The sequence below is a fragment of the Mus caroli genome, chromosome 9 (genome assembly GCF_900094665.2).
Source record: "Mus caroli chromosome 9, CAROLI_EIJ_v1.1, whole genome shotgun sequence".
NCBI classification, from domain to species: Eukaryota; Metazoa; Chordata; class Mammalia; order Rodentia; family Muridae; genus Mus; species Mus caroli.
Window position 1 is genome coordinate 27,243,722 of NC_034578.1, and position 17,311 is coordinate 27,261,032.

Sequence of the window (17,311 nt, forward strand, 5' to 3'; positions counted from 1 at the left end):
TCTCTCTCTCTCTCTCTCTCTCTCTCTCTTTCTTTCTTTCTTTCTTTCTTTCTTTCTTTCTTTTTCCGAGACAGGGTTTCTCTGTGTAGCCCTGGCTGTCTTGGAACTCACTTTGTAGACCAGGCTGGCCTCAAACTCAGAAATCTGCCTGTCTCTCCCTCCCAAGTGCTGGGATTAAAGGCGTGCACCACCACGCTCCGCTTCTCTTTTCTTTTCCTTTCTTTTTTTCAGATAAGGTTTCTCTGTGTGGCCCTGGTTGTCCTAGAAGACAGGACTCTCTAGATTGGCTGGCTTTGAACTCAGGGACCCACTGGCTTCTGCTTTGAACTCAGGGACCCACTGGCTTCTGCCTCACCGAAGGGTTGTGCTTTCGCTTTCTTAATGGTATCCTTGGTAATACAGAAATTTTCACTTTTTAAAAAATTATTATTATTATTTTTTGAGACAGGGTCTCATTATGTAGCCTTTGCTGGAACTCACTATGTAGTCCAGGCTGGACCTGAACTCACAGAGATATGCTTGCCTCTGCCTCATGAGTTCTGGGAGTAAAGGATTGAGCTATGGACATTTTTTACTTTTTATGGTTGAATCTCTCTCTCTCTCTCTCTCTTTCTGATAAAGTCTGTTTTCCCTAACTCCACGAATTACCCGCTAGCACGCCTGCAACTCCAAATGATATCACCTTCCATGTCATCATAAGAGCTCCTGAATTACAGGCTCACGCTATCACATGTGAATTTCTGTGTGTTTTAGGGCTATTAACTCAGACTCCATAGTACCACACATGGACATTTTTTACTTTTTATGGTTGAATCTCTCTCTCAATTATTTTGGTTTTACTTTTGGTGTCATATCCCCCAAGCCCATAATTTAACAGCAGAGAGGCAGGGGAGCAGCAGGTGGTTGTTTCTTAGCAGCTACCACTGGGCTAAGGGAGCTGGCTGTGGCCCCTTTGCATCTGGCTTCAGTCTAGCATGGAACCCAGGAGGGACCTATGAAAAATTCACTGCTATGCTTTCTTCTGAGGAACTTTATATTTCAGCACCCACATCACGTGAAGGATTCATTTTGGATTCCCCTTTGTATGTGTTAATAAACTAGAGGTCCAGTTTCCTTCTCTCACGGCAGGGCCATGTGTCTCGGCATGTGTCTGCTGAAAAGGGGATTCTTACTTACAATGAATTGTTTTGGTACCTTTATTTTTTTTTTATTTTTATTTTTTTATTAAACCTCTCTTCCTCCTCTCTCTGTCTTTGTCTCTCTCTCTCCTTTCTCCTCTCTTTGTGTGTGTGTGTGTGTGTAAGACAACCTTGTGGTTGTTTGTCCTTTGACCTTTCTTGAGCTAAGGTTTCTTGTTTCTGTAAGCACACACCAGGCTAGCTGGCCCTCTCGTTTCTGGGGACTCTACCGTCTTCACCTTCCATGTCATCATAAGAGCTCCTGACTTACAGGCTCATGCTATCATGTGTGAATTTCTGTGTGTTTTAGGGCTATGAACTCAGACTCTCATGTTTGCATGTCTAGCCTTCTACTCTTGAAAGATTCTGTGACTCTTCAAGGGAGGACCTTGCTTTCAACCTGTTCGAGCTGCGGTGATGTGCGATTAGTCACGTCAGCATGACATATGTAATAAAAACTTTTGTTAGAGTTTAGAGTGTATGAAAATAATGGGAGAGAATACCTGTCACTCAGGGAAAATGACTCAAAAACTTCCTTGAAGAACAAGCAAACATTAGTCAGTTAATATAGGTGGAGTTCCAGGAAGGGCCCATGGCACTAAAGCCAGGCAGACATTAACAGCTGCTCACTGATATGGTAGATCGGTACAGGAATAAGATTACCTATTTCCGTCATCCTTGCTCTCTCACCTCATTTAGCCAGAAAGATCATGAGTCATCATCTCCCATGGACCCACCAGGTAGTAACCTTGAAAGTTGGGATTTGACAAAAGAGGATGTCAAATCAGAATGACTTTGTGGTCTTAGATGCCCAAGAATCTCTAGGAAAGAATATACACCACCTCACGCATGGTGAAGAACGCCCGAGGTAAAAAAGATTCACATGAAGCTTTGAGGGCAGCCTATTTCCTGAAGGCAGCTGGGCTCCCAGGGAGCAGGCTGCGTAGCGTGTCAGACCTGCACTCAAACTTGGTTTTGCCACTTCTGTTGTCAAAACCTTTGGTAAACTTTCCTAGATTTCTGCTCTCAGCTTTCAAAAAACTGGGGCAGAAACTCCTACCGTATTAGCTTTCTCGTTGCCGAAGGAAGCATAACGTCTGTCATAGCTGACTTGGGGGAGGGGGTGATTTTGCAAAGGGGCTTCAGTCTGTTGCAGAGCAGAGCAGGTTAAGGCATGGTCGGGCTGGAAGCAGAGGAGAAGAATGCCAGTGCTCTCTGGGTATCCCTAGCTGTTCCATGGAGCTCTGGCCATGGGCTGGTGCCCTGCACATTCAGGATGCCTATGTTCCTTCCCCACCCCCCACCCCCGCCCTGTCAGTTAACCTGATGGAGTTCCCTCAAAGCAGCGCACCTTGAATGCCTAGGTGATTCTAAATTGGATCTACTAATCAATGAAGAGTAGCTAGCCACCACACCCCATCTTTGGGGGAATCTTGGGAGTATTAGCTGAAAATAACTAAGAATTAATTAGACTAAGTGTTTTAATTAATGAGTCTTTTCTCTTTAATCTGGAGATTTTATACCTGGTCCCAGTATCAATGGGGGAGAAACCTGGATTTCTATGCTCAGAGAGGAATACTTGTTCCACTGAAGCTGCTGTCTGTTGCTTTCCAGTAGCTGAACTCATGAAAGAGAACAAATACAGTTTCATATCATCAAATGCCAAGACTGTGGAGGCTGAGCATATTTTTTGTAATGGGCATGGAGTGTCTGTGAGGTTTATTTGGTGAATAATTAATTAGTTTAATTCATTATGTTAGTTAGCATTTTTACTTTGAGCCTATTCATTTTTGCAGGAACCCAGTGTTTTCTGTCCAAGTTCAATCTGAGATACATCCAGCCCTGCTGGTTGCTACCAAGCCCTGTCCTGGGAGCTGCTTAGTAACAGAGTGCAGGTGTGGTATGGATAATTGCTGCTCACTGGATGATGTGTGTACATGGCCGTGGTTGTGAATTCCATCTAGCCCATCCCTGCTCTCAAGAGTGTGACCCATAGAAGTAGGTCTAGAGTGCCCTGCCCTCTAACACTTGGCAGCTTCTACCATCACTGCTTATCCCTTCAAGAACAACACACCTTGTTGTTGAGGGAGTAAGACCGACTAAGGGATCTGAAGCTGCGCATCATCATTTGGAACAAAACTTCTATGAACAAGGAGAACTCAGTTCCTGCCTAGTTTGACAGTTTGATCTCTCTCTCTCTCTCTCTCTCTCTCTCTCTCTCTCTCTCTCTCTCTCAAAATACTACCTTGAATTTAGTGGAAAAGGCAGTGAGAATGGAAAGATTGCTCTAAAGTCATCAAGTCAAATTCCCAGGCTATGAATACACATGTTTCTGAGACCCTAAACTGTCAGGCTCATTTGTTCATTTATTGACTGTATAGCATTATTATTTTTGTCTGTTTTTAAAACATTTATTTATTTATGCTACATCCGGATTGCAGTTTCTCCTCCCTCCTCTCCTCCCAGTTCCTCCCTCTTCTCTCTTCCCACCCCTTCCCATTTCTCCTCAGAGAAGGAGAAGACTCCCATGGATACCCACTGCCTTGGAATAGTACGTTGCATTAGGGCTAGGCACATATTCTCTCATTGAGCCTAGACAAAGTAGCTCTATTTTTGTCTGCTTTGAGACAGGATATTATTATGTAGACCACCAGGTCTGGAACTCACTACGTGACGTTGAACTCATTACATCTTCCTATTCCTGACTCCTAAGCGCTGGGGTGACAGGCATGTGCCAGTAGACTTGGCATAGCCCTTGTTATTTTGGTGTTAGCTTTTTTGAGTTCTTTGCTTTATTCTGTATATTAATCCCTTGTTGGATGAACAGCCAGGAAGTTTCTCTCTCATTCTGCAGGTTGCTCTGCTATTTTCCCCCGTCACTGGTCATTTGTTATAGGCAAGCTAACTTCCATTTTCTGTTCCTTTACTAGAATGTATAGCTATAGATTAAGTGTCGTCTCCATGTTGATGGTTTCTATAACTCTGTTTGTAGCCTGACCTCATCAGATTTATAATCCAACACTCTGCTAATGTGATGTGACTGATACACAAAAGTACATAGATGTTTCTTAGACCCTTCAGAATTGATATGTCCCAGACCAAATTCACCATCACCCCTGACACCAGGCTGGCTTCTCTACTCATATCCCAAGCTTGAGGACTCAAGAAGCCAGGATCCCGGGAGTTCTTACCTTACAGTTCCTATTGCATATTTCCCTACACTCAACTACTGCTGACTTTGTTTCCCTGAATATTCTAGCATTCTTTTTCCTTTATCATCCACAATATCTTGTTTCATTTCTCAGTTCTTTTCTTGTCTTGACTACTTGCAGTGCCTCACGTCCTGCCCTGCCCCCATCAAACTCCCTTCTGTCTAGTGAGGACCTGTAATAAATCTGACTGTACTACGATCAAGTACAGCATCGCATGCACCGTCTACCGCATGAGGTGGTCTGTATCAGTTTACACTGCAGGGAATTTATTCAGGATGGATTTTTTTCCATTCCCTGACCTGTTCTCCCTACCACGAACCTCCTGAGTACCTTGTTATGCTTGCCACCATGTGTGTTCTTTCCACCTGACTCACTGGAACTCAGTTTCTAAAACTCAGACCTTGCTTCCTCTAGAAAGTCTTCTGGAAGCTTCCAGGGATGATCTTCCTTTGGCAGGCTGCTTACTGTCTTCAAAGGTCTTAATTTATTCAGGATTAGTACTTAGTACCCATTAATTATTAGTACTTATTCCACTATATTTGGATAACACATATTTTATTTATTCATTTTTAATTTAACATATGTGTACTGTACCTACATTATTTCCTCTTTTTTCCCTTCAGCTTCTCTCACATCACCTCCATTCCCTCAGAAACTGATGACCCTTTTCTTTCTAATTGGTACATATATGTAAGCACATTAGTATATAAATAACAACCTACTGAATCCGTTCAGCGTTTATAAGTGTTTACCCTAAAGTAATTAGTTGTTCGTGTGTTTAAAGAAATTTCACTGTTCTGAAATCTTGCTTTTAAATATAAGTTCATAATTTTCAATAGGAAAGAAAACACACAGAAGCCTTTCAGCAGCTTTAAAGTAGGGACAGAGCCAGAGGTGGTGGCAGCAGATGCCTTTAGTCCCAGCACTCAAGAGGCAGAGGCCGGTGAACCTCCGTGAGTTCGAGGTCAGACTGGTTTACAGAGTGAGTTCCAGGATAGCCAGGGATAGACAAAACAGAGAAACCCTGTCTTGGAAAACTAACTAACTAACTAACCAACCAACTAACCAACCAACTAACTAACGAACTAACTAACTAACAAAAAGTAGGAACAGAGTCAAGAACAGAATACAGCTTTAAATCCTGGACAGCTATGCGCCTGCCTGTGTCTGCTACAGTTAGAATCTATAATGTCCCCAAAGGCCCACGTGTTAAAGGCTGGTTTCACAGGGCTGTGCGGTATTGAGAAGACATCTGAGATATGCTCTCTAATGGGATAGGTATCCTGGCCTCTTCTTCCTTTCTGTCCCATCCCAACATGCCAAAAGGAGCAATAGTGTCAACACCAGGGGAAGCCCAGTCTTAATTGCGACTTTTTAAAAGAAATCGATTTGAGGAAGCATTGTGAGGGATTTTGTTTAGTTCTCCCTAAACTTAGTTTTCATCTTTGAAGACTGAGATTGGATTTGATCATCTTTAAGACTATATGCAGCTCTAAATTATTCTTCCTAGGTCACCAAGCAAAGCTGGGAATACAATGGGCTAAGCAGAATATCTATAAATTCGCTTCTGAGAGTTTGAATCAAGAGTAACTGTTCAGTGTCCATGAAACAGTTCATACCAACATTACTTCCAACAACTGATTTTATGTTACATTGAATATTTTTTTTTTTCGAGACAGGGCTTCTCTGTATAGCTCTGGCTGTCCTAGAACTCACTTTGTAGACCAGACTGGCCTGGAACTCAGAAATCTACCTTCCTCTGCCTCCCGAGTGCTGGGATTAAAGGCATGTGCCACCATTGCCCAGCACACATTGAATATATTTATATTTTTGTATGATTCAGTTTCATTAAGAACTTCAAAATGATTGATTTCTTCCAGTTAGGAGGCTGAGCCAGGAGGATTGAAGTGTTAGCCTGGCTACATAGTGAGACCCTGTGTTAAAAATAAACAGATCTGGTAAGATGGAAGATTTTAAGGAGGTTGCAAGGAATGGCTGATTATTCTTAGGGAAACCAGGGACCTGGAATGTTTTAGAATTCCATTAGCTGCTGTCTAGTCTCTAGCATCCACTTGATCAGCCCTTCAGTATACTTCTCTACCATTGATGGACCTGCTGGGACAACAGCCAACTCAGCAGCCACTGTCTCTGCAGAATGGGCAGACTCTGAAGTTGGCGGCACACCGTGCTATCAGACTTCTCCCAGAAAATCCACAAAAGCTTCATTTTTATACATGGGGTCTTCAGCAACTGCCCTTGGGACCACCATGAGCACCCCAGTGGGGAACCTTGAAACAGACAACCTCTAAACAATGCTTCCACTCGCTGCTGCCACTGCCAGCAGGGGCAGATCACAGCAACTGCCAACCTGAGCAGAGAGACTGTGTAAATGTTACAGCTCTGGAGGGAAAGACTTCTCCAACAGAAGTATAGCTCTATAGGTTTCCCTCAGTGCAAGTATAATTGCTCTGCTCCAAGAGTTATTATATGTAAGGAGCCGCCTTCACATTTGCCATTACAAGATGGCGCTGATGGCACTGACACCCGTGTTCTAAGTAGTAAACAAGCAAGCTGCGCATGTGCCGGGGTAGCTTTCCACGCCATGTGCTCTGCCTTTCCCGTGACGACAACTCTGGCTGATGGGCTGCAGCCAATCAGGGAGTGACACGTCCGAGGCGGAGGACAGTCCTCCATAAAAGGGAGGGGGCTCCGCCATATCTCTCTCTCTCTGGCTCCTTTCTCCACTGGCTCCTGATGGGGTAAGCAATAAAGTTTGTACTGCAGAAGATTCCGGTTGCCCTGAGCGTGTTCTTACCAGGGGAACACAAAAGCGGCGGGCAATAATTATACTCTTGCACTGACAGACTCTGGCATTTGGGGGCCCAGGAATACCACAAAGTTACACCACACAACAAGCCTCACACAAGAAATTTACTGAGAGGAAACAACCCAGGAGGGTGGCTGTCTCCAGATGGGTGAGAAAGAGGAGCAAGCAGAGCAGAAAGCAGACTTTATATAAGGTTTCTTTCCAGAGAGGGGTGAGCTTTCCAGGGTGGCCTGGGATTGATGGGATTTTTGTGGCCTGATCTTGAGGCAAACTCAGGGATTAGTTGGTATTGTTTTTCTTGGCCCTGGTTTTGGCTTGGGGTCAAGTCAAGATCAGGGTGTTCTTTTCCTGGCCCCTTGACCCTATAGATTGCCTTACCTATCACAGAAACCTGCACAGCAGATGAGGTGAGAATCCATAAGAGAACAGAACTAGTTAAAATCAATGAGTTTAGCTTGGAGTAGAAAGACTGAAAAGAAAAATAACACCCACACAAGAGATTTCAATGTATACCTTACATCTCCACTCAGCCCTAACTTATACTTTGGGCCAGTGGAACTAGCACTTTCACCTCCTGATCAAACACTGCCTTTAAAAAAAACTAATAGTGCCCTGATACCAAAAAAGAATTATTGGCAAATTTCCCCGATAAACATAGACACAAAAATTCTCAATATAACACTTGCAAACTGAAGTCAACAATACATCAAAAAGGGCATTCCCCATGACCAATTTGTCTGTAGTCTATGGATTCAGAGATGGATTCAATAACTGTAACTTATTAATATGTGTAATTAATCATGTAAGTGAACTAAAAACATATCACACGACCATCTCAATATATTCTGAAAAGACCTTTGACAAAATTCAACATAACCTTGAGAGAAAAATCCTTGAGAGATTAGTGGTGGAGGGAACATATCTCAACACACTAAAAGTCATATAAAAGTCATCTTATAGTCATCACCATGTTAAATAGAGAGAAACTGAAAGGCACTCCCACTGAGACCCACTGAGACCCACAGAGACTGGGATGGGACAAGGGTGCTCACCCTCGCCACTTCTATTCAATACAGAGCTTGAGGTCTTAGCTAGAGTAATTAGACCAGAGAGAAACACACACACACACACACACACACACACACAGATATGAATCGGAAAGGAAGAAGTCAACGCTTCCCCATTTGCAGATGATAGGATTCTATGTGTGAACGATCCTCAGAACTCCAGAAAACTACCAGAGCTGATGGATGGTTTCAGCCAAGTGGCAAGTTGCATAGTTAACATATCCAAGTCTGTGGCCTTCTTGGTATATCTACTTCACAAATGGGCACAGCTTCATCCAGAATGGAATCAGGTATGCAGGGGTGGCAGTAATGGACTTAGAGTCTGTTATTTGGACAACTGCTTTGCTGCTGGAAACTTCAGCCCAGAAAACTGAACTAAAGGTTCTAAGCCAGGCTTTAAAACTGGCAAAAGGACAAAAGATGGCCTAGTCGGCCATCACTGGAAAGAGAGGCCCATTGGACACACAAACTTTATATGCCCCAGTACAGGGGAACGCCAGGGCCAAAAAAAAATGGGAATGGGTGGGTAGGGAAATGGGGGAGAGGGGGGAGGGTATGGGGGACTTTTGGGATAGCATTGGAAATGTAATTGAGGAAAATACATAATAAAATATATTAAAAAAAAAGTGGCAAAAGGAGCCACAGCTAACATTTCACTGACAGCAGATGGGATTACTGACTGCTGAAGGAAAAAACCAACAACAATAAGGAAGGAATGCTTGCTTTATTGGAGGCATCATGGCTTCCTCTCAAAGTAGCTGTAATTAATTACCCAGGGAATCAGAAAGGGACATCAGAAACAGCCAGGGGAACAGGCTAGCTGATAAAGCCGAAAGGGAGGCTGCCAAGCTTCCGCTGACAACAGCCTGTTGGCTCTGTCAGCCCCCTGCACTCCTAGCCATCCCTGAGTATACTGTTGACATCAGGGGAAATGCCAACGCGTTTACAGAAGAGACGGATAGTTGCTGACCTCTGAAGGCTGCACCATCCTATCTAAGGAGATTGCTAAGCAACTCATCCATCAGATTCATCAAGCTTCACAGCTGGTCACCGAAAGCTGAAGGAATTGCTGTGAGGGGCAAGGTACAAAATATCTGACTTAGGACCCTTGGTTGATCAGGTAATCTCAGACTGTGCCACCTGCCAGGCTGAGAACTCATGCCCCAGTCAAGGAGCTGCTACAGAAACCAGAATCAGGGGTCAACAGCCAGAGGCTAATTGGGGCATAGATTATGCAGAGATAAAACCAGGAACATATAGATACTACTATTTGCTAGTTGTTATAGATACCTTTTCAAGATGGGTAGAAGCCTACCCTACAAAGAAGGAGACTGTCAACGCAGTGACAAAGAAGCCTCTGGAAGACATCACACCCAGGTATGGCCTGCCTACTCTGTGTGGGTCTGACAGTGGACCAACCTTCATCTTTCACGTAACTCAATCTCTAGCACAGGTTCTGGGGCCCAATTGGAAATTACATTATACATACAGACCCCAGAGTTCAGGGTAAGTAGAGAAGATGAATCAAACCCTGAAGGAGGCCTTGACTAAATTAACCCATGAAACTAGCAGTGACAGGGCATCTCTCCAACCTTATGCCTTATATAGGGCTAGGAACAACCCCTAGACTTTAGGTCTCCCCACCCCTTTTTGAGATCCTATATGGGAGGCCCTCTCCCATGTTCCCTAACCTCCAGTCTGATATCTTAGCTGAATATGACCAACGTAAGTTTTTAAAATCCTTGGAAGCCCTCCATAGGATCCAGAAGTAACTCTGGCCCGCCATCCATCAATCTGTTCCCCCCACTCCTAACCTCCATCGCTTTGAACCAGGTGGTGAAGTCTGGATTAAGAGACATAACCACAAGGCTCTGGAGCCTCACGGGAAAGGTCCTCACACTGTGATCCTGACCATGCCTATGGCTGTTAAAACGGATGGGATACACCTCTCCTATGTTACGCCTTCTAGGAGAGAGACATCTAACAGCTGAGATCCCAGCGGAGGAGACTTCCAGGTGAACTGCCACAAGAATGATGGAATGTCACCCCACACCCTGTCGATCCGCTCAAACTGTGACTCCAGTGCTCCTGATCCTGCTTGCTGGCTGCTTGTGCTTTGCTGCACCAGCCACTGCCCCCTTACTATGTGGGTACCCCAGGGGGCGATGCAACAGCCTTGTCATCAAGTTCACAGTGGCTGGCAAGAAGGCTGATTGGACAGCAGGTTCTTAACCCCTCTCTCCCAGGACTTAACACAGAACTGTTGGTTACTGAACAGGGACTCTGCATTGGAAGTAAGATACCTGTAGCCTATTCCCACATCTGCAACTGCACTGTAACCCCTACTGTTTCAGGATACATGCTGCCCCCAGAAACTGTTGATGGGCTTATACCTTGGGGTTTCCTCCATGCATTTATGGAAATACGACTGAGGATTTTTGTGTTCTAGTACAATTTGTACCCAGAATGACTTATTTCTCTGGGGACGATGTCATCAACCAGCTAGCACCTCCAAAAAGTTGGGTTAAAAGTGTGTCCATTTCTGCTGTGTGACTAGGTCCTCTCCTTGGGATAGAGCTGGCCAGAGCTGCTAGTGTAGGGAGCTCAGCCCTAATACTCCAAGATAAACATTACAAAGCCCCATGAAGGGTGAGAGATGCAGATCTACAGAAGATGAAAAAGTCCATCCTGGCCCCGCAGGGCTCCCTATCCTCGCAGGCAGAGGTAGTCCTACAGAACAGAAGAGGCCTAGACTCGCTGTGCCTCCAGCAGGGAGGACTCTGTGCAGCCTTAGATGAGAAATCTTGTTTCTATGTTGACCACTCAGGGGGTGGCCAAAGAACCCATGGCCTTAGTCAGAAAGAGACTATAAGACAAATCCTACTGGTGTTAGCTTTGACTTGTGGTCTCTACAGAATCAATTCTTCAGTTAGGTTTGTTAAGGAACAGATTTATTTAACAGCTCAAGGATTTGAGATAGCCCAAAACTGAAGGGGGAAATGACAAGGCTAGACTGACTCCATGACAGGCTTCAAATTGGCGCTTAGGAGACTAGGCCAGAGAACTAGGCAAGCCCTGGCAAGCCCAGGCAAGCCCAGGCAAGTCAATTAATTACTAATAGAAAAAAACCCCAGACTCCAACCTCTACATTCCGGTGATGGTTCTGGAACGCCTAGAGATAGAGTAAGATGAAGTTCATCTACCCAGAACTCCAATGTGCTTTAAATTGAGCCTGTGAGCTCACTTGCTTGCCCCTTTGTCTCAGTAATGGGGGACTCCAGCATGGTGGACTTCTGCAGAATAAAAGACTCTTTGCGTTTGCATACTATTTGAGTCCAGGGTGTTATTCTTTGGCGAATCATAGACCCTAAAAGTGTTACAGTGATAAAACCAGTCAGATACTGCCATCGAATAGACAAATTGGTCAAAGGAACTGACTAAAGACCCAGACATTTGTCTAAATACAGTTAGCCACCTGGCTTTTGACAAAGCTAATGAAAATAACACATTGAAGAAAAGACAGTCTCTTCAAAAAAAAAAAAAAAACGGTGCTGAGAAAACTGTATGTCTACCTGTAGAAGAATAGATGCATCACATCCATGCATTGCCTGCAGAGGCCAGAAGGGGCATTGGATCCCCAGGAACTGGGATTATGGATGGTTGTGAGCCAGCCTGTAAGCACTGGGAACCAAACCCAAGTGAGTCCTCCACAAGAGCAGTAAGTGCTCTTAACTTCTGAGCCGTCTCTTCAACCCTTAAAGGTCATTGTTTCTCATTATGTTCAAAAATGAGTTCCACGTGTACCAAAGACTTGAATACTATACCCCAAACTCTGAAACTTCTAGAAGAAAAATTTAAAAAGCCACTCCTCTTCAGGATATAGACTCGGTCAAGGCCTTTCTGAATAGGATCCTGGCCTTGCGGTAAATAAGACCAACAACCAACGAGCGGGGCCTCATGAAATTAAAAATTTCCTGTACTATGGAATCAACTGTTAATCAACTAAAGAGGCAGCCTACAGAATGGAAAAACAGATCAAGAGAACAAAACAAAACAAAGCAACAAATGGCAGCAAGGCTGTGGGGAAAGGGGGATGCTTACTCTGTTGGTGGAGTGTAAATCAGCGAAGCCTCTTTGGAAGTCAGTATTCAGGCTCCTCAAAAACCCTGAGCGAGATGTATCATATGACAGATACAGCTATACCGCTCCAAAGCGCATTCCCCAAAGGCCTTTCCAAACTAGTGCAGGGTCACCTGCTTATCCACGCTCCTTGCAGGTCTCAACACAAAGCCAGGGAATGGACTCACCTAGATGCCCATCAACTAATGAATTGCATAATGAAAATCTGTACACACACACTGGAATTTTATCCATCCATAAAGAAAAATGAAATTACAAAACATGCAGGAAAATTTATGAAGCTGGAAAACATCAGGTTTTCCTCACCCATAAGTGAGGTGACTCAGACCTAAAAGGACAAATGCTACATGCTCACTCTCATATGTGGATTCAGCTTAGACCTAGATTTGCGTGTATAACTTGGGGTGCCTGTAGAAACCAGGATACTAGAGATGGACAATTGCCAAGGGCTTTGGGAAAATCTTAAAGCAGAACACAGGTGATATGAGGGAAAAAGGGGGGAATAATGGAAAGCGTTAATTAAGGGGCAGGGGATGGGATTGCAGAGGGAAGGGTTGTGGGCGGGGTAACTAACACTAAGGAGGTTTGAAAAAGCCATATGGGAACCTACTATTTTATAAGCTCCCTGAAAAAAAGGTTTGACTCCAAGATGGAGGGATAGTGCTCCTTCTAGAAGCAATAAGTTATTAAGCAAAAATCCCAGTGCCTATATGGGATACCCTTGTGTTGTTAGGCAGCAACATCTCAGCAGTCATCCCTAAAACAACCCAAGCTATGCCATTGCTCTTGATTATCCATCAGAGCCTGCTGGTAAGACCCTATTGGTGGAGACACCACACACTTTGGTTGTAGGATATTCAAGTCAGTACTGGACTGGAAGTTTTCTCCTAGGGTTAGCTTTCACAGTGCTGGACAATTCTATGCATTCTACCAGGGCAGAAAGGCAACAGTTTTATTCATCTGTGAACTCTTGAGAGCAACAGTAATGATTGACCTGGAAGGATATTACCAATGTCGCCATAGTGGCATGAGTGCTGTGGAGGTAACTGGCTGCTTTTTATTGGATATAAGGATCACTCCATAGTGGGAATCTCATGCTTGGCATCATCACCCTGGTCAGGAACCTGCAGCTGCAGAGGTCATAAGCCCCGGGGGAGAGCCTACTGCTGTTATTAAGTTAAATATCAACTGGCTTCCAAATACTTTCATTCATATCCATAAATTAGCGTGGTTCTCAGCTCTCATCTGAGAAGCTACTTTTTGCAGTCGTCAGTGATCAGTGAAGAGACACACAATTGATTAAAATACAAAGAATAAACCACCATGCAGTGTTCAGCATTAAATGTGTGTCTGTATAACCTCTCTCCCCACCCAGGGTGCAGGGAACATTGTAGAAGAAATGGCAGAAAGTTTGTAAGAGTCCAAGGTTAGGGAAAGCTCTGAGAACTGATTTTTATTTTTTAAATTGCTGCTACTCATGCATGTTCACAGTAACTGGTTACCTGTGTAAGACTTGAAGACCTACACAAGATCAAGACAATCAACATTCTGGAATGGACAGCAGAGGGACACATGAGATACCATTCTTAGCTGCAGAGCTATTGGCAGTCAATGGCTACTGGGCTACTCTTGGGGAGGGACAGTCATTTTTTCCTTCAGGCAGGGCTGTGATGGTTCACACGCAAGTGGATGGCACCACAGTCATAGGAATGGTTTGATTTAGTAGGTTTTTTTTTTTAAAGGAGATAAGAGATAAGATTGGTAGGGAAAGTGTGTGTGTGTGTGTGTGTGTGTGTGTGTGTGTGTGTGTGTGTGTGTGTTGTAGTCCAGGATGAATTGGAGGGAGGAAATTGTGGGATGTATATGATCAAAAAACATTGGATATATTTGTGAAATTCTCAAAGAAAAAACAATATATAAAAATGAATATGAATGTTTAGGAGAAACAAATTATAATCTATCATAAAACTTAAAAAAAATAATTGTACAAAATAACCAAGTATGAACTGGAATATTCTGGGAAACATTCTAGTTGGAGCCTGGTTCTACCATTTCATAACTGGACAGCACTGAACAGGTACCAAATGGCTTGACTTCAGTGTCTTTGCATAGGGAATGGCGATCCTTCTTTTATCTCCCAGTACATAAGTCATGCCGTGGTCTCTAAATCACCATTTTGCTGCCCTACTCACAGGATACTGATGATGCTTTGTGAGATCCATCTCCTGGCAGTAGGCCACTGTGGCTTGCCATTACATGATCACTCTGCACCACATCCAGGTGACTGAAAGACCTTTTCAATTTTCTTCAGGTCTCTGGATATGGGCCTTGTGCTCATCTACTTTTAAAGGACGCCAATAAAAGAAACCTAAAGAGTTAAACTTTAAGCTGTTTTCATTTCCAGTTCTAGACAAGGCCAGGAAGAAGGAACTGGGTGTTCAAAAGGGTAGAGAAGTTCAGAGTTCAGTACGTGTGTGTGTGCTCTGATTTTTCACTGAAGTATGGTGCAGTGTTGTAAGCAATTTATTGTTTGTCTTATGACCATCTGTAAAACATATGGAAATGAAATGTTTTTATATAGCTACCTATTTTTTGTAAACATACCAGTGGCTTTTATTTCCCTATAATTAAAAAGTTTTGCAATCTCAGGTACTTCAGCTATGAAGGTAGCTTCCTAAGTGGCAAAGCTGTCCTTACCTACTGTGTTCAACAAGCAAAAGAGTGATAACCTTTGATCGTCCCTTGATCATACATGGTGTCTGCACTTTGTACAACTGAGCATGAAGCTGATACCATCCTGAAGTTAATGGGAAGACTCAGAAATCCTCTTAATCTCTCTCCTCTCCAGTGCTCACCTCCAAGTGACATTTGCCAAGATTACACCATCGCTTTAGCCAAAAACATTTCAGGGAAGACACCAGATACAGTGACTGTTGCATCCCCTGAGATTCAACAGCTTCACTTTGGCCATCAGAGGCAGCATCCACCAGGAAGGCAGGGGAAAGGGCCACAGAATACAAAGGAAAGTGCGGCCATGGTACCTGTTTCCACCTTCCTAAACAAGAGCAAACTGAAGCTCTTTGGTGAGAGGGAAGAACGTTTGATTTCTGTAATACTATAACAGATACTGTGCAACCAGATAAAGCCTTGCTCGATGCTCATCCTTTGTAAAAACAGTGGTTCCTATTCAGTGCAGCCGTACTGTCCGTCTCTTGTCTTTTCCGGAGACTATAGAGCAGCAGGTGACCACATTATTACTAAGCCAACAAACTGTCATACAGAGCTGCCTCTTTGGCGTTCAAAATCCAGTCTCTACTGCGTAAAAGCTCATATTGACAAAAACAAAACAAAACAAAAACAAAAACAAACAAAAAAAACCGAAAGCATAGGTTGCTTGTGAACAATAAACCATAGTAGCTATTTAGATAGGTGTGTAGTTAGATAAAATGCATCTGCCTTCCCAGCTTTGATAAATATGCTAATCCCAAAGTCAAATAGAACCCAGGGAAGGGTGACAGGGCAAGCAGTGTGGGGGACAGGAAAGATGGAACGAAGCAGCAAGCAGCAGCCGTTGCTGAGACCTTAGGCAAGGCAACTGCTCTTACGCTTTTAAAGTTCCATTTTATGAGGCCCCACCTTTCCTTGCTGAAGTACAGATCTTTTTTTTCCCATTACGGTGGGCCTTGTCTCCACTCAGTCCCTCTGGATTCAGACAGGTGCTCCCCACTTTCAGGCTCTCCTTACTAAGGCCAAGGCATTACTCTTGGCTTTTGAAGCGGAGGCCAAACGAAGGCCTGGAGGAGCTGTTATCAACCGTCTCTCATTATCAGACTTCCTGGCCTGAGGAATGTATCTGGTTCCTGTATTTATGGAGTCTTAGCGACAGATAGGGTGCAAGTGAGCGCGAGTCATTCTGGCACCCTGAAAACAACTCGAGGTCTCCTTAATAGGCACACCATCTAAGGTGGAGCCCCTGCTTCCCTGAGACGGATTAAATGCTGGGCTTCGCACCTAGTCGCAGTAACGCTGTGGACCCGAATCGTTCCAGGACCCCGGGAACAGTACAGAGGAGCAACTCCTGGGGGGAGCTGGTGAGGAGGACTACTCCTAGCCCCGAAGGGGCTAACCAACGGCTTCCTAGGCACTAGATTCCCTCTGCACTCCAGCACCCTCCCTCCATCTGAGTGAGCGCTTCTCTGTCTCCTTCCTGAGGATCCGACTCCGGATCCTCACCTCCCTTCCCAGCTGGTGCCTCCCTTTCTCCCGGCCCTGAGCCCCTGACCCAGCGGGAATCCTACCTCTTCCGAGCCTCAGAGGTGTCCACTTGCCAGCTTCGGTCACACGTGTGACCGCGGGTGCCCAGGAGGTGCAATCGTCTGCACCCCGCCCCGCCCGGCCCCGCCCGCTGCAGGAGCTGGAAACCTCAGATGGCCCTAACCCTGCTGCTAGCACGACCTCAGGTGGCTCAGCACTGTACTTTTCTTCCAAGCACCTTTTCCCTGCTTCCGAGTGTCCCCTGTTTCCGAGAGAGTCCCCTGCTTCAGAAAGTCCCCTGCTTCAGAGAGTCCCCTGCTTCAGAGAGTCCCCTGCTTCAGAGAATCCCCAGCTTCAGAGAGGACAGGCACTCCTTAAAAAGTGTGATCCTGAAGCCCAGCCAGGTTCCTGGATCATCCAGGTGTACTACTAATGGAGACTTCCTGTTATGCAAAGCGATTTCTGGCCTGGGAGGAAGGGAATGCTCTGAATTTCTCCAAGCCGGGGAAACCGCAGCTAACATGCGGGACAAATAGTCACTGAGCCTGACAAATAGAGTCTGCCAAGGAAGGCTCCGGTGGGTGATACGTGGGCTTCCTCTTTTCCATTCTATTCTTTTCTTTTTTTTTTTTT

At 44.6% G+C, this 17,311-nt stretch overlaps 1 protein-coding gene across 1 annotated transcript in view; it reads right to left on the minus strand.

The window, feature by feature from the left end:
* The window catches only part of Tmem45b (transmembrane protein 45B), a 39,904-nt gene extending 23,083 nt beyond the window's left edge, over nucleotides 1–16,821 (minus strand). Inside the window, exon 1 of the mRNA XM_021172063.2 lies at nucleotides 16,723–16,821. The gene's annotated coding sequence lies outside the window, so the exon portion shown is untranslated. The remainder of the gene's footprint in view (nucleotides 1–16,722) is intronic.
* Nucleotides 16,822–17,311: the final 490 nt, after the last annotated feature.